A 20,987-nucleotide genomic window follows, 5' to 3' on the forward strand; every position below is an offset into this window, starting at 1 on the left:
GTCACATGTATGTCTTTTTTGAGAAGTGTCTGTTCATGTCATTTATCCATTTTTTAAATGGAGTAATTTGTTTTCTGCTTGTTATTCTGTTTAAATTCCTTATAGATTCTGGATATTAGACCACTGTCAGATGCAGAGTTTGCAAATATTTTCTCCCATTCTGTAAGTTATCTGTTTATTTTTATTTTATTTTTTGCTGTGCAGAAGCTCTTTAGTTTACTGTTTCTACTTGTCAGCTTTTTTTTTTTTTTTTTTTTTGCAATTGCTTTTGAATTTTTCATCATGAAATCTTTATCATGGCCTACAACATTGGTTTTTAAATTGAGGTCTTTTTCCTTTTTTGATGTAGGCATTTATTGCAATAAACCCTCCTCTAATAACTGTTTTTGCTGTATCCCATAGGTTTTGGTATGTCATTTTTCCTTTTTTGCTTACCTCAAGAAATTAAAAAATTTCCCTTTTAATATTGTTATTTATCTGTTGATTATTTAGGAACATGTTGTTGAATTTCCAAGTATTTGTACAGTTTCTGATGTTCCTCTTTTTATTGATTTCTAGTTTTATACCAATGTGATCAGAAAACACATGTGATAAGATCCCTATCCTCTTACATTTATTAAGATTTGCTTTGAGGCTTAACATATGATCTATCCCAAAGAATGCTCCATGTGCATTTGAGAAGAAGGTGCATTCTGTAACTGTTGGATTTAATGTTCTGTAAATGTCTGTAAGGTTCATTTGGTCTAGTTTATTTTTTAATATTTATTTATTTATTAAAGAGAGTCTCACTTTGTCACCCAGGCTGGAGTGCAGTGGCAGGATCTTGGCTCACTGCAACCTCCACCTTCTGGGGTCAAGGAATCCTCCTGCCTCAGCCTCCCAAGTAGCTGAGACTACAGGGGTGTGCCACCATGTCTGGCTAATTTTTGTATTTTTAGTAGAGACAGGGTTTCACCATGTTGGCCTGGCTGGTCTTGAACTCCTGAGCTCAAGTGATCCACCCGCCTTGGCCTCCCAAAGTGGTGGGATTACAGGCATGAACCACCGCGCCCAGCCTGGTCTAGTTTAAATGTGATGTTTCTTTGTTTATTTTGTCTGGATGATCTGTTCATTGCTAAAAGTGGGTTGTTGAAGTTCCCTACTATTGCATTGAAGTCTATCTCTTCCTTTAGATCTAATAATATTTGCTTTATATATTTGGGTACTCCTATGTTGGATGTATATATATATTTATAACTCTTACATCCTCTTCCTGAATTATTTATCTTGTTATTTCCTCTTCCTTGTTATTTCCCTTTAACATTGTATAATGACCTTTTGGGGTTTTAAAATAATTTTTGACTGTAAACCAAAAATAGATTGTAAGGTCATTTTTTAATCTGACATAAGCATAGCTACTTCTACTCACTTTTGATTTCAGTTTGCATGGAATATCTTTCTATTCACTAGACCTTACAATCTATTTTTGGTTTACAGTAAATAACTACATGTCCTTACAGATAAAGTGGAGTCTCTTGTAGGCAGCATATGGTTGGATCTTATTTTTGCTCCATTCATATAGTTTATATATTTTCATTGGAGAATTGAATTCATTTACATATAAGATGATTACTGATAGGCAAGGACTTACTCCTGCCATTTTATTTATTGTTTTCTTGTTGATTTGTAGATCCTTTGTTCTTTTCCTCCTCTGTTTACCTTTGTGGTATGGTGGTTTTCTGTAGCGCTAAGCTTTGATTTCTTTCTCACTTTTATTTGTGTGTTAGCTGCAATTTCTTTCTTTGTGGTTAGCACGGGGCTAACATAAAAAAAATTGTAGTTTTAATAGACTATTTTAAGCTGATAACAACTTAACTTTGGTTGCATAAAAATACTCTAGACTTTTATTATCTCACCCCACAATTTATATTTTTGTTGCCTTAATTTACATCTTTGTATATTGTGAGTTACTTAACTAATTGTAGTACTTTTTATTTTTATCATTTTTGCTTTTGGCCTTTATGCTAGGGATTTGAAATATTTACATAGCACATGTACAGTTTTGGAATATTCTGATTTTGATTATGAATTTATTTATAATAGCGAGTTGTTTTTTTTTTTGACTGAGTCTCACTCTGTCACCCAGGCTGGGGTGCAGTGGTGTGATCTCAGCTCACTGCAATCTCCACCTGCTGGGTTCAAGCAATTCTCCTGAGTAGCTTGGACTACAGACACGTGCCACCATGCCCAGCTAATTTTTTGTATTTTTAGTAGAGATGGGGTTTCACCATGCTGGTCAGGCTGGTCTTGAACTCCTGATCTCATGATCTGCCTGCCTCGGCCTCCCAAAGTGCTGGGATTACAGGAGTAAGCCACTGCGCCCAGCCTCTACTAGTGAGTTTTATAATGTCATGTGTATTTATGATAACAATTATGATTCTTTTAATTCTAGTTGCAGTGCTCCTTTAAGCATTTCTGTAAGGCTGCTCTAGTGATGATAATTTCCCTCAGCTTTTGCTTGTCTATGAAGGACTTCCTTTATCATCCATTTCTGAGGGATGGCTTTGCTAGGCATAGTGTTCTTGACTGACACTTTGAATATAGTCCATTCCTTTCTGGTCCACAAATCTTCTGCTGGGAAATCTGCTGATAGTCTAATGGAGATTCCCTTTATGTTACTTGATGCTTTTCCTTTACTGCTTATAGAATTGTCCCATTGTCTTTTACTTTTGATAATTTGGTTACAATGTACCTTGAAGAGGATTGTTTTGGGTAGAATCTGCTTAGGATTTTTGAGCTTTCTGGACCTGGGTGTCTATATTTTTCCCAAGACTTGGGAGGTTTTCAGCTATTATTTTGACAAATATGTTTTCTGTACCTTTATTTATCTCTTCTCCCTATCAAATGGCTACAATGCAAATATTTGCTTAATTTTATTCCATTATTCCCATAGTATTCCTTCATTCTTTTTTATTCTCATCTTCCCCACTCTGGGTTATTTCAGAATGCCTGTCTTCAAGTTCAGAAATTCTTTCTACTGCCTGATCTCATCTGTTGTTGAGTTCTCAACTGTATTTTTTATTAAACTCTTCAGCCCAACAATTTCTGTTTGGTTCTTTTTTTAAAAATAATATCTAGCTCTGTCAAATTTATAATTCAGTTTATAAGTTGTTTTTCTGCTGTTATTGAATTCTTTATCTGTATTCTCTTGTATCTTGCTGAGTTTTCTGAAGAACATTATTTTGAATTCCTTTTCATTCATTTCATAGATTTCTTTTGCATTGGGGTCTGTTAGTGGAGAATTATTGTGTTCCTTTGGAGGTGTCATGTTTCCTTGTTATTTCATATTTCTTGTATCCTTACCTTGATATCCGTGCATCTATTGGAACAGTCACTTCTTGCAATTTTATGGAGTAGCTTTCCTAGGGAAAAACTTTTTCTGGTATAAGTGTACTAGATTGATTGTTGGGTAGGACAGATTGGCTTTGGTTCTGGGTGGACACAGTAGTGTAGTCTTCATGAAGTTTCTTCAGCTGTTATACATAACAGTGATGATATCTGCAAGTGCCTCTGTGGCTTAGGGTGCAGGAGTTTGTGGCAACAGTTATGCAGCTTTGCTGGTGCCAGACTTGCCATGGATGGGGCTTCTAGGCTTGTGTTTGTGCATAGGGTTTTGGTGTGCCCAGAGTTGGCCTCCCTTTGTGCAGGACTGCATGTTTCTTAGGGGGCTGCATTGGCTTGGGCATGCAGCCCAAGAGTTAGGACTATTCCAATGGGCCTAGATTTCAAGTAGCTAGGGTCATGGTGCTGCACCCACATGTGTGAACATGATGGAGTAGTGGCAGAGTCTCTAGAGCAAGGCATGCTCTATTAGTGGCTCCAGTTTGAAGATAGTGCTGTGCTGTTAGCATCTTGGGTCATGCATAGGGAGTGGGAAATGCATAACATTGGCTCCTATTCTAGAGCAATGCAGCTGTGTGAGCTCCAAGCAGCTCCTTGAGTTGGGCTCAGGGTCTGTTAGGACTGCTAGATACTCCTGTAGCAAGAAGTGCAGGTGTCTGTGGTGGTCATGAGTGCTTCTGGAGGTGTTTGGCTTAAATTTTTCCTGCAAGGGGAATGGAGGAATGTGGAAATACAGTTCCACAAGTGTATGCTCTGCTGGCCTAGAAGTCTTGATTCCTGAAGAGGGAATGCTTCCACTAGGAGACACAATAATTATTTAATTCAATACAGTAATTAGTTAATTAAACTGGAAGTTAAAACTGCCACCTGACAATTTTGGACTCCTCATGCCTTAGTCAACAGGCTAAGAATAGAGTCACAGTGTTGGTTACAGTGATTGATTTAGGATACCAAGCAAAAATTGAACTACTACTCCACAGTGGAGGTAAGGAAGAGTATGTCTAGAATGCGAGATAGTCATTAGGGTTTCTCTTATTATTACCATGCCCTGTGATTAAGGTGAATGGAAAATTACAACAACCTAATCCAGGTAAGACTATGAATGGCCAAGATCCTTTAGGAATGAAGGTTTGCATCGCCCCAGCAAGTAAAGAACCACAACCAGCTGAGGTGCCTGCTGAAGACACAGGAAATACAAAATAGGTAGTAGAAGAAGGTAGTTATAAATATCAGCTACTACCCTCTGACCAGTTGCAGAAATTAGGACTAATTGGCATGAGTATTTCCTCCTTGTTTTGTTAGATTACATTTGTGTTTATATATACATATATTAAGCAAATATCTTTGTTTTTATTCCTCTTACTATTTTCTCAAGTAACATAAGATATATTGACTTTATATCAGTACTTAGCTATTGTTAATTTTACATCATGGTATTCAAGTTATGGGATATCAGGAGAAGAATAAACACCCAAAGAACTTTACCTCCTTTTCTGGGAAAGAGATTAGTGTTTTCTGTCGTATGCAGGATAATTGTATCATGATAGGCAGACCAATTGCCTCTTTACTGTCTTTATTTGGAGATTAAGTATAGTTTAAGGAGATGTATATAAGTGCCAAGTTGATAAGGGATGGACTTGTGATGATTAATTTTAGGTGTCAACTTGACTGGATTAAGGAATACCTAGAGATCTGGTAAAGCATTATTTCTGGGTATGTCTGTGAAAATATCCCAGAGAAGACTGACATGTGAGTTGGTGAGTAAGTGGGGATAATCCTCCCTCAGTTGGGCAGGCATCATCCAATAGGTTGGGGGCCTGAATAGAGCAAAAAGTCAGAGGAAAGGTGATTTCTTTTTTCTGTCTCTTTCCTGAAGCTGAAACACTCTTCTTCACCTACTCTTAGACATTAGAACTTCAGGCTATTTGGCCTTTAAAGACTTACACCAGTGGCCCCCAGGTTCTAGGCCTTTGGCTTTGTGCTGAACATACACCACCAGCTCCCTTAGTTATGAAGCTTTTGGAATTGAACTTAGTCAGTCTACCCATACCTCAAGGTCTCTAGCTTGCAGATGGTCTCTTGTGGAACTTCTGAGACTCCACATGATTACATGAGTCAATTCCCTTATAAATCTTATCTATCTGTGTATCTACCTATCCCTCTCCTATTGGTTCTGTCTCTCTGAGGAACCCTGAGTAACATAATCTTCAACCCAGTAATATTCCTAAAATAGCATTATTTCCAGTAGTTTAAATTTTTTTAAATTTTTTAAATATATATTTTTATTATACTTTAAGTTCTAGGGTACATGTGCACAACGTGCAGGTTTGTTACATTTGTATACATATGCCGTGTTGGTGTGTTGCATCCATTAACTCGTCATTTACATTAGGTATATCTCCTAATGCTATCCCTCCCCACTTCCCCCACCCCTCAACATGCCCCAGAGTGTGATGTTCCCCTTCCTGTGTCCAAGTGTTCTCATTGTTCAATTTCCACCTATGAGTGAGAACATGCAGTGTTTGGTTTTTTGTCCTTGTGATAGTTTGCTGAGAGTGATGGTTTCCAGCTTCATCCATGTCCCTACAAAGGACAGGAACTCATCATTTTTTATGGCTGCATAGTATTCCATGGTGTATATGTGCCACATTTTCTTAATCCAGTCTATCATTGTTGGACATTTGGCTTGGTTTCAAGTCTTTGCTATTGTGAATAGTGCTGCAATAAACATATGCGTGCATGTGTCTTTATAGCAGCATGGTTTATAATCCTTTGGGTATACCCAGTAATGGGATGGCTGGGTCAAATGGTATTTCTAGTTCTAGATCCCTGAGGAATCACCACACTGTCTTCCACAATGGTTGAACTAGTTTACAGTCCCACCAACAGTGTAACAGTGTTCCTATTTCTCCACATCCTCTTCAGCACCTGTTTTTTCCTGACTTTTTAATGATCGCCATTCTAACTGGTGTGAGATGGTATCTCATTGTGGTTTTGATTTGCATTTCTCTGATGGCCAGTGATGATGAGCATTTTTTCATGTGTTTTTTGGCTGCATAAATATCTTCTTTTGGAAGTGTCTGTTCATATCCTTCGCCTACTTGTTGATGGGGTTGCTTTTTCCTTGTAAATTTGAGTTCTTTGTAGATTCTGGATATTAGCCCTTTGTCAGATGGGTAGATTGCAAAAATTTTCTCCCATTTTGTAGGTTGCCTGTTCACTCTGATGGTAGTTTCTTTTGGTGTGCAGAAGCTCTTTAGTTTAATTAGACCCCATTTGTCAAGTTTGGCTTTTGTTGCCATTGCTTTTGGTGTTTTAGACATGAAGTCCTTGCCCATGCCTATGTCCTGAATGGTACTGCCTAGGGTTTCTTCTAGGGTTTTTATGGTTTTAGGTCTAACATTTAAGTCTTTAATCCATCTTGAATTAATTTTTGTATAAGGTGTAAGGAAGGGATCCAGTTTCAGCTTTCTACATATGGCTAGCCAGTTTTCCCAGCACCATTTGTTAAATAGGGAATTCTTTCCCCATTTCTTGTTTTTGTCAGTTTTGTTAAAGATCACATAGTTGTAGATGTGTGGTATTATTTCTGAGGGCTCTGTTCTGTTCCATTGGTCTGTATCTTTGTTTTGGTGCCAGTAGCGTAGAGGGAAATTTATAGCACTAAATGCCCACAAGAGAAAGCAGGAAAGATCTAAAATTAACACCCTAACATCACAATTAAAACAACCAGAGAAGCAAGAGCAAACATATTCAAAAGCTAGCAGAAGGCAAGAAATAACTAAGATCAGAGCAGAACTGAAAGAGATAGAGACACAAAAAACCCTTCAAAAATTCAATGAATCCAGGAGTCGGTTTTTTGAAAAGATCAACAAAATTGATAGACCGCTAGCAAGTCTAATAAAGAAGAAAAGAGAGAAGAATCAAATAGACGCAATAAAAAATGATAAAGGGGATATCATCACTGATCCCACAGAGACACAAACTACCATTAGAGAATAATATAAACACCTCTACGCAAATAAACTAGAAAATCTAGAAGAAATGGATAAATTCCTTGACATATACATCCTCCCAAGACTAAACCAGGAAGAAGTTGAATCTCCGAATAGACCAATAACAGGATCTGAAATTGAGGCAATAATTAATAGCTTACCAACCAAAAAAAGTCCAGGACCAGACGGATTCGCAGCCTAATTCTACCAGAGGTACAAGGAGGAGCTGTTACCATTCCTTCAGAAACTATTCCAATCAATAGGAAAAGAGGGAATCCTCCCTAACTCATTTTATGAGGCCAGCATCATCCTGATACCAAAGCCTGGCAGAGACACAACAAAAAAAGAGAACTTTAGACCAATATCCCTGATGAACATGGATGCAAAAATCCTCAGTAAGATACTGGCAAACTGAATCCAGCAGCACATCAAAAAGCTTATCCACCATGATCAAGTGGGCTTCATCCCCGGGATGCAAGACTGGTTCAACATACACAAATCAATAAATGTAATACAGCACACAAACAGAACCAAAGACAAAAACCACATGATTATCTCAATAGATGCAGAAAAGGCCTTTGACAAAATTCAACAACCCTTCATGCTAAAAACTCTCAATAAATTAGGAATTGATGGGACGTATCTCAAAATAATAAGAGCTATTTATGACAAACCCACAGCCAATATCATACTGAATGGGCAAAAACTGAAAGCATTCCCTTTGAAAACTGGCACAAGACAGGGATGCCCTCTCTCACCACTTCTATTCAACATAGTGTTGGAAGTTCTGGCCAGGGCAATTAGGCAGGAGAAGGAAATCAAGGGCATTCAATTAGGAAAAGAGGAAGTCAAATTGTCCCTGTTTGCAGATGACATGATAGTATATCTAGAAAACCCCATTGTCTCAGCCCAAAATCTCCTTAAGCTGATAAGCAACTTCAGCAAAGTCTCAGGATACAAAATCAATGTGCAAAAATCACAAGCATTCTTATACATCAATAACAGACAAACAGAGAGCCAAATCATGAGTGAACTCCCATTCACAATTGCTTCAAAGAGAATAAAATACCTAGGAATCCAACTTACAAGGGATGTGAAAGACCTCTTCAAGGAGAACTACAAACCACTGCTCAAGGAAATAAAAGAGGATACAAACAAATGGAAGAACATTCCATGCTCATGGGTAGGAAGAATCAATATCATGAAAATGGCCATCCTTCCCAAGGTAATTTACAGATTCAATGCCATCCCCATCAAGCTACCAATGACTTTCTTCACAGAATTGGAAAAAACTACTTTAAAGTTCATATGGAACCAAAAAAGAGCCCGCATCGCCAAGTCAATCCTAAGCCAAAAGAACAAAGCTGGAGGCATCACACTACCTGACTTCAAACTATACTACAAGGCTACAGTAACCAAAACAGCATGGTACTGGCACCAAAACAGAGATATAGATCAATGGAACAGAACAGAGCCGTCAGAAATAATGCCACATATCTACAACCATCTGATCTTTGACAAACCTGAGAAAAACAAGAAATGGGGAAAGGATTCCCTATTTAATAAATGGTGCTGGGAAAACTGGCTAGCCATATGTAGAAAGCTGAAAATGGATCCCTTCCTTACACCTTATACAAAAATCAATTCAAGATGGATTAAAGACTTAAATGTTAGACCTAAAACCATAAAAACCCTAGAAGAAAACCTAGGCAATACCATTCAGGACATAGGCATGGGCAAGGACTTCATGTCTAAAACACCAAAAGCAATGGCAACAAAAGCCAAAATTGACAAATGGGATCTAATTAAACTAAAGAGCTTCTGCACAGCAAAGGAAACTACCATCAGAGTGAACAGGCAACCTACAAAATGGGAGAAAATTTTCGCAACCTACTCATCTGACAAAGGGCTAATATCCAGAATCTACAATGAACTCCAACAAATTTACAAGAAAAAAACAAACAACCCCATCAAAAAGTGGGCGAAGGACATGAACAGACACTTCTCAAAAGAAGACATTTATGCAGCCAAAAGACACATGAAAAAATGCTCACCATCACTGGCCATCAGAGAAATGCAAATCAAAACCACAATGAGATACCATCTCACACCAGTTAGAATGGCAATCATTAAAAAGTCAGGAAACAACAGGTGCTGGAGAGGATTTGGAGAAATAGGAACACTTTTACACTGTTGGTGGGACTGTAAACTAGTTCAACCATTGTGGAAGTCAGTGTGGCGATTCCTCAGGGATCTAGAACTAGAAATTCCATTCGACCCAGCCATCCCATTACTGGGTATATACCCAAAGGACTATAAATCATGCTGCTATAAAGACACATGCACACGTATGTTTATTGCGGCATTATTCACAATAGCAAAGACTTGGAACCAACCCAAATGTCCAACAATGATAGACTGGATTAAGAAAATGTGGCACATCTACACCATGGAATACTATGCAGCCATAAGAAATGATGAGTTCATGTCCTTTGTAGGGACATGGATGAAATTGGAAATCATCATTCTCAGTAAACTATCGCAAGAACAAAAAACCAAACACCGCATATTCTCACTCATAGGTGGGAATTGAACAATGAGAACACATGGACACAGGAAGGGGAACATCACACTTCAGGGACTGTTGTGGGGTGGGGGGAGGGGGGAGGGATAGCATTGGGAGATATACCTAATGCTAGATGACGAGTTGGTGGGTGCAGTGCACCAGCATGGCACATGTATACATATGTAACTTACTGCACATTGGGCACATGTACCATAAAACCTAAAGTATAATAATAATAATAATAATAATAATTACAATAAAAGAAAAAAAAAATAAAAAATAAAATGAAACAAAAAAAAAAAAAATAAATTATTCCCCTCATTGCTTCATCAGCTGCACGTATCTGTTGTTACAAAAGTAGTATCTATTCATGAATACTATTAAATGTCTTACAAAACATAATACAGAGGTTGAGTATGCAAGACATCAAAGGAAGGGACTTGCAGAATAGAAAGGCAACCTAGAACATTAAAATGTTATTTTATACATAAGCATACCTTGTGAAGCAGCAATTATTTTCCTTGGTATATACCCCACAGAAATATGTGTATTCAACAAAAGACATGTATTAGATTGTTCAGGGCATCCCTGTTTACAATAACTCTAAATGCCCATCAAGGTGGAATGGGTGATTGTGGATATATATATATATATATACAAATCCATATCTACAATGGTTAAGTATGTGAAATGCTATATAGTAGTGAAAATAAATTAATACAAAATATGGATGAATCGTGCAAATATCAAGTTGAGTGAAAGAAGCCAAACAGTACAACACACACTGTGAAAAAAATTGAAAAGTGAAAATGAACTGCTGCTATTAGAAATGAAAATAGTGGTTACTCTTGGTCATGCTGGGGACAGAAAAAACTGCAGGGGGAGCCTCTGAGTGCTAGTCATGTTGAGTTTTTTTTGTTTTTGTTATATATATATATTTTTTTTTTTTTTTTTTTTTTTTTTGATAGGTGGGACAGGTTTTTTTTTTTTTTTTTTTCTTTTTTTTTTTTTTTTTTTTCTTTTATTGTAATTATTATTATTATTATTATTATACTTTAGGTTTTATGGTACATGTGCCCAATGTGCAGTTAGTTACATATGTATACATGTGCCATGCTGGTGCACTGCACCCACCAACTCGTCATCTAGCATTAGGTATATCTCCCAATGTTATCCCTCCCCCCTCCCCCCAACCCACAACAGTCCCTGAAGTGTGATGTTCCCCTTCCTGTGTCCATGTGTTCTCATTGTTCAATTCCCACCTATGAGTGAGAATATGCGGTGTTTGGTTTTTTGTTCTTGCGATAGTTTACTGAGAATGATGATTTCCAATTTCATCCATGTCCCTACAAAGGACATGAACTCATCATTTCTTATGGCTGCATAGTATTCCATGGTGTAGATGTGCCACATTTTCTTAATCCAGTCTATCATTGTTGGACATTTGGGTTGGTTCCAAGTCTTTGCTATTGTGAATAATGCCGCAATAAACATACGTGTGCATGTGTCTTTATAGCAGCATGATTTATAGTCCTTTGGGTATATACCCAGTAATGGGATGGCTGGGTCGAATGGAATTTCTAGTTCTAGATCCCTGAGGAATCGCCACACTGACTTCCACAAGGGTTGAACTAGTTTACAGTCCCACCAACAGTGTAAAAGTGTTCCTATTTCTCCACACCCTCTCCAGCACCTGTTTCCTGACTTTTTAATGATTGCCATTCTAACTGGTGTGAGATGGTATCTCATTGTGGTTTTGATTTGCATTTCTCTGATGGCCAGTGATGGTGAGCATTTTTTCATGTGTCTTTTGGCTGCATAAATATCTTCTTTTGAGAAGTGTCTGTTCATGTCCTTTGCCCACTTTTTAATGGGGTTGTTTGTTTTTTTCTTGTAAATTTGTTGGAGTTCATTGTAGATTCTGGATATTAGCCCTTTGTCAGATGAGTAGGTTGCGAAAATTTTCTCCCATTTTGTAGGTTGCCTGTTCACTCTGATGGTAGTTTCCTTTGCTGTGCAGAAGCTCTTTAGTTTAATTAGATCCCATTTGTCAATTTTGGCTTTTGTTGCCATTGCTTTTGGTGTTTTAGACATGAAGTCCTTGCCCATGCCTATGTCCTGAATGGTATTGCCTAGGTTTTCTTCTAGGGTTTTTATGGTTTTAGGTCTAACATTTAAGTCTTTAATCCATCTTGAATTGATTTTTGTATAAGGTGTAAGGAAGGGATCCAGTTTCAGCTTTCTACATATGGCTAGCCAGTTTTCCCAGCACCATTTATTAAATAGGGAATCCTTTCCCCATTTCTTGTTTTTCTCAGGTTTGTCAAAGATCAGATGGTTGTAGATATGTGGCATTATTTCTGACGGCTCTGTTCTGTTCCATTGATCTATATCTCTGTTTTGGTACCAGTACCATGCTGTTTTGGTTACTGTAGCCTTGTAGTATAGTTTGAAGTCAGGTAGCGTGATGCCTCCAGCTTTGTTCTTTTGGCTTAGGATTGACTTGGCGATGCGGGCTCTTTTTTGGTTCCATATGAACTTTAAAGTAGTTTTTTCCAATTCTGTGAAGAAAGTCATTGGTAGCTTGATGGGGATGGCATTGAATCTGTAAATTACCTTGGGAAGGATGGCCATTTTCATGATATTGATTCTTCCTACCCATGAGCATGGAATGTTCTTCCATTTGTTTGTATCCTCTTTTATTTCCTTGAGCAGTGGTTTGTAGTTCTCCTTGAAGAGGTCTTTCACATCCCTTGTAAGTTGGATTCCTAGGTATTTTATTCTCTTTGAAGCAATTGTGAATGGGAGTTCACTCATGATTTGGCTCTCTGTTTGTCTGTTATTGATGTATAAGAATGCTTGTGATTTTTGCACATTGATTTTGTATCCTGAGACTTTGCTGAAGTTGCTTATCAGCTTAAGGAGATTTTGGGCTGAGACAATGGGGTTTTCTAGATATACTATCATGTCATCTGCAAACAGGGACAATTTGACTTCCTCTTTTCCTAATTGAATACCCTTGATTTCCTTCTCCTGCCTAATTGCCCTGGCCAGAACTTCCAACACTATGTTGAATAGAAGTGGCGAGAGAGGGCATCCCTGTCTTGTGCCAGTTTTCAAAGGGAATGCTTCCAGTTTTTGCCCATTCAGTATGATATTGGCTGTGGGTTTGTCATAAATAGCTCTTATTATTTTGAGATACGTCCCATCAATTCCTAATTTATTGAGAGTTTTTAGCATGAAGGGTTGTTGAATTTTGTCAAAGGCCTTTTCTGCATCTATTGAGATAATCATGTGGTTTTTGTCTTTGGTTCTGTTTATATGCTGGATTACATTTATTGATTTGCGTATATTGAACCAGCCTTGCATCCCAGGGTTGAAGCCCACTTGATCATGGTGGATAAGCTTTTTGATGTGCTGCTGGATTCTGTTTGCCAGTATTTTATTGAGGATTTTTGCATCAATGTTCATCAAGGATATTGGTCTAAAATTCTCTTTTTTTGTTGTGTCTCTGCCAGGCTTTGGTATCAGGATGATGCTGGCCTCATAAAATGAGTTAGGGAGGATTCCCTCTTTTTCTATTGATTGGAATAGTTTCAGAAGGAATGGTACCAGCTCCTCCTTGTACCTCTGGTAGAATTCGGCTGTGAACCCATCTGGTCCTGGACTTTTTTTGGTTGGTAAGCTATTGATTATTGCCATAATTTCAGCTCCTGTTATTGGTCTATTCAGAGATTGAACTTCTTCTTGGTTTAGTCTTGGGAGGGTGTATGTGTTGAGGAATTTATCCATTTCTTCTAGATTTTCTAGTTTATTTGCATAGAGGTGTTTGTAATATTCTCTGATGGTAGTTTGTATTTCTGTGGGATCGGTGGTGATATCCCCTTTATCATTTTTTATTGCATCTATTTGATTCTTCTCTCTTTTTTTCTTTATTAATCTTGCTAGCGGTCTATCAATTTTGTTGATCCTTTCAAAAAACCAGCTCCTGGATTCATTAATTTTTTGAAGGGTTTTTTGTGTCTCTATTTCCTTCAGTTCTGCTCTGATTTTAGTTATTTCTTGCCTTCTGCTAGCTTTTGAATGTGTTTGCTCTTGCTTTTCTAGTTCTTTTAATTGTGATGTTAGGGTGTCAATTTTGGATCTTTCCTGCTTTCTCTTGTGGGCATTTAGTGCTATAAATTTCCCTCTACACACTGCTTTGAATGCATCCCAGAGATTCTGGTATGTTGTGTCTTGGTTCTCGTTGGTTTCAAAGAACATCTTTATTTCTGCCTTCATTTCGTTATGTACCCAGTAGTCATTCAGGAGCAGGTTGTTCAGTTTCCACATAGTTGAGCGGTTTTGAGTGAGATTCTTAATCCTGAGTTCTAGCTTGATTGCACTGTGATCTGAGAGACAGTTTGTTACAATTTCTGTTCTTTTACATTTATTGAGGAGAGCTTTACTTCCAAGGATATGGTCAATTTTGGAATAGGTGTGGTGTGGTGCTGAAAAAAATGTATATTCTGTTGATTTGGGGTGGAGAGTTCTGTAGATGTCTATTAGGTCTGCTTGGTGCAGAGCTGAGTTCAATTCCTGGGTATCCTTGTTGACTTTCTGTCTCGTTGATCTGTCTAATGTTGACAGTGGGGTGTTAAAGTCTCCCATTATTAATGTGTGGGAGTCTAAGTCTCTTTGTAGGTCACTCAGGACTTGCTTTATGAATCTGGGTGCTCCTGTATTGGGTGCATATATATTTAGGATAGTTAGCTCTTCTTGTTGAATTAATCCCTTTACCATTATGTAATGGCCTTCTTTGTCTCTTTTGATCTTTGTTGGTTTAAAGTCTGTTTTATCAGAGACTAGGATTGCCTAGGGTGTTTTTAAATTTTTTTAATAAAGGAAGCTGTGTAGGGAGAAAAGGGAAGAGGACCAAAAATAGATACATGGATAACACCAAGTTTTGAGGCACAAGTGGGGAAAAGGGAGCAAGAAAGAAAATAGACGAAAAGTGGTAACAGAGATGAAAGAACAAGAGGAGGAAGACATGGGATGAGAGGACTGGATAAGGTCAGAGAACTGGCTAGCGTGTAGTGGGATGAGAGTGTAAAAGGAAGAGGCTGCAATCACAGAATGGGCCCTGGAATGACATGCGGATACACTGTAGTTCTGGGTGATAAGTTCCAGGATGGCCATGGGTGTGGATGACTCAAGTGGAGTGGACATGAGACCAGTGCAGTTGAGGAAGCCAAGGGGCTGCACTGCATCGGTATTGAGTAGTCATACATACAGACATTGAAATTGTCCTGGTTGACAATAGGTTTGAGGGTGACAGTCATGCCCTCCAGAGGAATCACAGTTTTGAATCTGGGAGTGAAGAGGAAGTGGTTAAGATGATAGTGAAAGAGGAACTAGAGGGTGGCATAGTTAGATGGTGTGAGTCTCAAATAAAACAAGTATTAAAGTTCGTCTCTACTCCCCTACTCCCAACCCCCCACATCTTTTTCTCAGTAGAGCCTTAGAATGACCATAAGTTACTAGTAGGAAGGAAATAACTTGAATATTCTCTATCCAACTAAATGCTACCAAGTATTAGAATGGTACCCTTTAATTCTTATTTCTTAAGTATAGCTTATAGATTCTGCTTGGTCTAGTAGGTTTGAAATACTGTTTATTTGTTTTAAATCCTAGACCTTACCTGTGTTGAGGCTGTAGCCCATAATTGTCATGGTTAAACCTTGCATTTTATTTATTTTCTACCCATCTGTTGATCACGAGTTTGGGGAAATTTTTTTCCATTATTCTACTATAATGAGTGAAGAGTGTGATATCAAGGGGATTCCCATTATCCCAAACCCGGTTCCATATCCATGCACCTGGTCTTGTACTGAGGAAAACCTGTAGAAGATAAGTTGTTGCCAAATTACCATTTTGTTTCTTATTACTGTTATCTCAGAAGCTCAGATGCATTTTTTTCTAAACTGTCAAGGGAATATAATTAACTTCTCATATCATCTCATCCCCCCTCCCTGATTCTCTTCCTCCTCTTTCACTCTATACATTTCTCAGGTCCAATTATTTAAAGTCATTTTAATTCTTTTATTGTTTTTTCTGTTTCCATTTTAATGTTCACTTAACAGCTGTGCTGAATATCTGGAATCCCTTAGGTCTCAGAATGTGGGAAAAAAAGTTAACATGAATAATTTATTATGTTGAGAGCTACAAGTTAGTATCCAGATTCCTTCTCATTTCTATCATTCTACAATTTAGACTGATGGAAAAATATATGGATGCAAAGACTGAGATAACAACAAAAATACAGGCTGGGCATGGTGGCTCATGCCTGTAATCTTAGTGCTTTGGGAGGCTGAGGCAGTAGGATCGCCTGAGCCCAGGAGTTCAAGATTGCAGTGAGCTACAATAGTGCCACTGCATTCTAGCCTGGGTGACAGAGAGAGACCATGCCTCTATTAAGAAAACAAACAAACACCAACAACAAAACATGCACACACACACACACAAATCAAAAATGCAATGTGAAAATGCACATCTTGAATTTTTTCACATTTACAAATGGAAAATTTAAAGTGAAAAGTACGAAGTCCATGAAAAATAGAGGATACATTTTTAAAATTCTCTATTTTGAATTATTTAACTGAGATTTTAAAAAGGCTACTGAGTTTTTAATGAAAATAAAATCACTAGCTTGTGAGGTCTTTAATCTCAGAGATTATGACTCATTTATCATTATATCTTGCATACAATGCTTGGCAGGGATAAGATGGCACTCAGAATGGTTGATTGAATTTCATTCATACAGAAGATTTAAGTAGTGGAAATCTTGTGTCTTCTTCCTGGAAATCCTAAATCAAAAATGAAAATTAATTTTGAATTTTGAAAAGTAATCTCTCTATGCTCTTTAGGTGTCAAAAACATTCCCTGCAAAGAAAAAAATAGCTCATTTTTTTCCTACTCTTCATTTTTTTCAGTCAGTGGGCGCCCACAGAATTTCCACCCTATGCCTTGCTCATGTATCAGCAGTGTATTTTTACTCATGCTTGTGTATATATTTCTCTGTTTAAATGTTATTTCCAGTATGAAAATTTTGGCATTTTCTGTAAAATTCATTTCAGTTTGAAAGTTTCCATCTCTCTAGCGTAGCTACACCTCGATAATTCCCATTATCTGACTCTAGTTTGATTGCTATCTTTCACAATTTCAGTGCATTATGGTATGGGAGGGTACCATTATTTTGGTTTTCTACATTCTTTCACTCATGGTGAAAAGTCAGAAGAAGAAAGTGCTTTTACCAGGTTGGAGAGCAGCAGTCAAGGTTGGGACTAGCAAAAGCCTAGACTCACCACGGTCGGTGCTTTGTAGATATCAAGGTTACATCAAGAACAGAATCAGTTTAGAATGTCAAACCTGTTCAGCAACATGACTGATCTCACCAGCCACATCTGCTCCAGAATTCTCAATGCTGACCACAACCACTCTCTTCCCCACAAAATTGTCAAGATGCTTGTATGCCTAGGTGTGGAGATATGGACCTTGGAAGTTCTTGATCCCTATAAGGAAAGGGTAGAATCTCTCAAATCACAAACAGAAATAGGAAAGACTGTTTCAGAAAATTTATTTCTAAACTTGAAGTATATGTTACTTAAATCCCTTTCTTTGTTGGTTGGTCAGTTGCTGCCAATGTTGCAAAATGAGATTATCCAAGGAATGAAATATCCAATGGCAGAGATGATATGCCTAAGACGAAAATCAGAGCATATTAATGTTTCCTTTTAAAAATCCAGCTTTAAATCTGCTCAGTATGATGACTTGTCACTTTAGGAGGTATTACCTTTTCCTTACTCTCTACTGATTCATAAGGAACTGTTCTTCTATTTTTACGACTCTATAAATTGATTTAAAAAATATGTAAAGATACTTAGCAATATAGAGCAGTGTTGTCTAAAAGAAATATAATTCAACCACATATGGAATTTTAAATTTTCTAGTAGTAATATGAAAAAAGTAGAAAAAAGATATTAACTTTAATAATATATTTTATTTAACCCAACAAAATCTAAGATGTTATCAGTATATAATTGATATACAAAGGTTCTTTTAATTTTTAATTTTTTATACTTTATTATCAATTAATTGTTTTAGGCAGGTGAGTTCTTACACACTCCTTAGTGGATTCAGACTTCCATGGCCATTGTCCTGCTTACAAAGGTATTATTGACATATTTTTTACATTTTCACTATGTCTTCAAAAGCTGGTGTGTATTTTACACTGAAATTACATCTCAATTCCTATTAGCCACATTGCAAATGCTCAGTAGCAACATCTTGCTAGCAGTGACTAAGACGGTGCAAGTCTAGAGTAACAGAAATTTCAAAACATCTTTAAAGAATTTGGCCGGGCCGGGTGGCTCACGCCTATTATCCCAGCACTTTGGGAGGCTGAGGTGGGCGGATCACGAGGTCAGGAGCTCGAGACCAGCCTGGCCAACGTGGAGAAACCCCGTCTCTACTAAAAATACAAAAATTAGCCAGGCATAGTGGCATGTGCCTGTAATCCCAGCTACTCAGGAGGCTGAGGCAGGAGAATCCCTTGAATCTGGGAGGCGGAGGTTGCAGCAAGCTGAGATGGCACCATTGTACTCCAGCCTGGGCAACAGAGAGAGACTCCGTCTCAAGAAAAAAAAAATTATTATTTTTCAAAAATATTACATAGTATTTCAAAAATAAAAAGTAAAATTTCAAAAATATTAAATAAAAAATTATTTGTTGCATATTTCATCATTCATTGAGTCTTGTAATGACCTCCAAAATATTTCCTAAATTTTTCTCCTCCTTTTGAGTCCTACTACCATTACTTTACTAGAGGCTTTCACCATCTCTTTAATGGACGATTAAAAAACCCTCTTTATTGATGTTCCTGCTTTGTCCCCCTCTTCCGTATCAATTAATATTCCACATCACTGCAAGACTGATCTTTACAAAATAAAAGTATAATCATGTACCTGCCCCTCCAAACATATAAACACACACACACACACACACACACTGCAGTGGTCTTTTATTGACTCCTACATGTCTCTCCCTGCACAATCACCTGCTTCAGGAACATCAAGTGAGTGTCGTTCCCTGAGCTCCTGTGACTATTTCACATGCTATTGCTTTTCTTGTTATTACTTACTCTTCCTGGAATGCCTGCTCCCAGACCTTGGTTTGCCTGAGGAATCTTAGTTTCTAGTTCGTTATATTTCTATTATCAGATCTTTCCTGGCTATTCCAGAAAGTTGCTACTCCCTCTTTTTTTAAATCCCTACTGTACCATGTAAACAGTTCTGTCCAATGCTGTAATACTGCAGATATTATGATTCTTAGAATGTAAAGATTTTGCTTGTACACTCATCAGTTAAATACCTGGGAAATCCTTTAAGGGCAAACACTTTTAATTGTAATAGCCACTGCAAATCATGATCCCATCAAAGACATAGGTTTTCTGCTTCCCATCGGTTTCTACCACAACATCGCACTGGCCAGAGGATGAAAAATCTGGGTGCTTCCTCACTCTGCACACCTTTGACTGGGAACAAAGAAACAAAGATAGCCTTGGTTTTACAGCATTGTTCTCAATCTTCCATTTTTCCCCCAATTCTGTGTCTTAACAAATAAAATAGGTGGTGCCTTTTATATTCAGAGTTTCTGGATCTTTAGGAATTTTGTTCACATAAATGTTCTAAAATGATCCCTTTCCAGACATCAAGGTACCTTAGAGAAAAAAACACATTAATTTTTCCCTATAACTTATGTTCTCTATTTAATAAAATTAACTGAAAACTAGATTTTAGGTTCAAATAATGAGACAATGCTTTTCTTCTGGTGGGAAAACTAATATAAGATTCACTAATCTTGAGACTAATAGAAGACATGCTATTTCTCTCTGAATTGTAATGGAAAATGCAAATTGAAAATACGCCTTAGTTTTCTCTGGCTTACACAAGCTTTGCCTTCAACAGTCTGTAGGTGATGAGCATACTTTTCATTCCTTACCAGAAACTGGATGTGCTTGGTAAGGTGAAAGTGCCTGGTGTACATCATGAGATCCTCCATCATTTTGGAATTGTGCAAATAGTTGGGATAATGATCAGGGAAAGGGTAGTCGCTGAAGGCTGTCATCTCCTTTGAAGTGTTGCAGGTCATAGATTTGTATATCCCAGGCCTTCCACTTTCAGGTGTTTCCTGTGGGAAACAGCAAACCCATGGCTTTCAGGATTCAGTAGCACAACATAGAATGGTTAGGTATGATCAGACAGGTGGTTTTAGGCTTATTTTTCCTTGAAAAAATGTACTTGACAGTCAGTTTACTGTAATATTGCCCAACAGGAACAATGGAGGCATTGGACTCATTTCTCTACAAAGGGAACTCTTCATAGTTCAGAATTTTGCTTATAATGACAGACCTAAATTAATACCAGTAATTACATTATAACTTAACAGGAGGAAGATTATAGATACTAAAATGCAGCATAACAAACAAAATTAAAACAGACAAAAAGGGGTTGAGAAGAGAAACTTCCAAAGGGTAAAAAAGACGTCACAACTAAAAGAATTTGGATTAAGAGAAGCCCCTGGAAAAAAGCACTATGAGAGCTGAGAGAAAAAAAATCATGCAAATATGATGTATATTAAAATGTTAAGGGATAGGCTGGCGCGGTGGCTCACGCCTGTAATCCCAGCACTTTGGGAGGCCTAGGCGGGCGGATCATGAGATCAGGAGATCGAGACCACGGTGAAACCCCCTCTCTACTAAAAATACAAAAAATTAGCCCGGCGTGGTGGCAGGCGCCTGTAGTCCCAGCTACTTGGGAGGCTGAGGCAGGAGAATGGCGTGAAGCTGGAAGGCGGAGCTTGCAGTGAGCCGAGATTGCGCCACTGCACTCCAGCCTGGAGAGACAGAGCGAGACACAGTCTCAAAAAAAAAAAAAAAAGAAAAAAGAAAAAAGTTAAGGGTTAAAAACAAAAAGTATTAGATAAATATGTTGAATACTTAAGAGAAA

The 20,987-nt window shown here is 37.7% G+C and overlaps 1 pseudogene; it reads right to left on the reverse strand.

The window, feature by feature from the left end:
* The window catches only part of LOC129038764 (flavin-containing monooxygenase 5-like), a 99,107-nt pseudogene that overhangs the window by 71,488 nt on the left and 6,632 nt on the right, over nucleotides 1-20,987 (reverse strand).

The sequence above is a fragment of the Pongo pygmaeus genome, chromosome 1 (assembly GCF_028885625.2).
Source record: "Pongo pygmaeus isolate AG05252 chromosome 1, NHGRI_mPonPyg2-v2.0_pri, whole genome shotgun sequence".
NCBI classification, from domain to species: domain Eukaryota; kingdom Metazoa; phylum Chordata; class Mammalia; order Primates; family Hominidae; genus Pongo; species Pongo pygmaeus.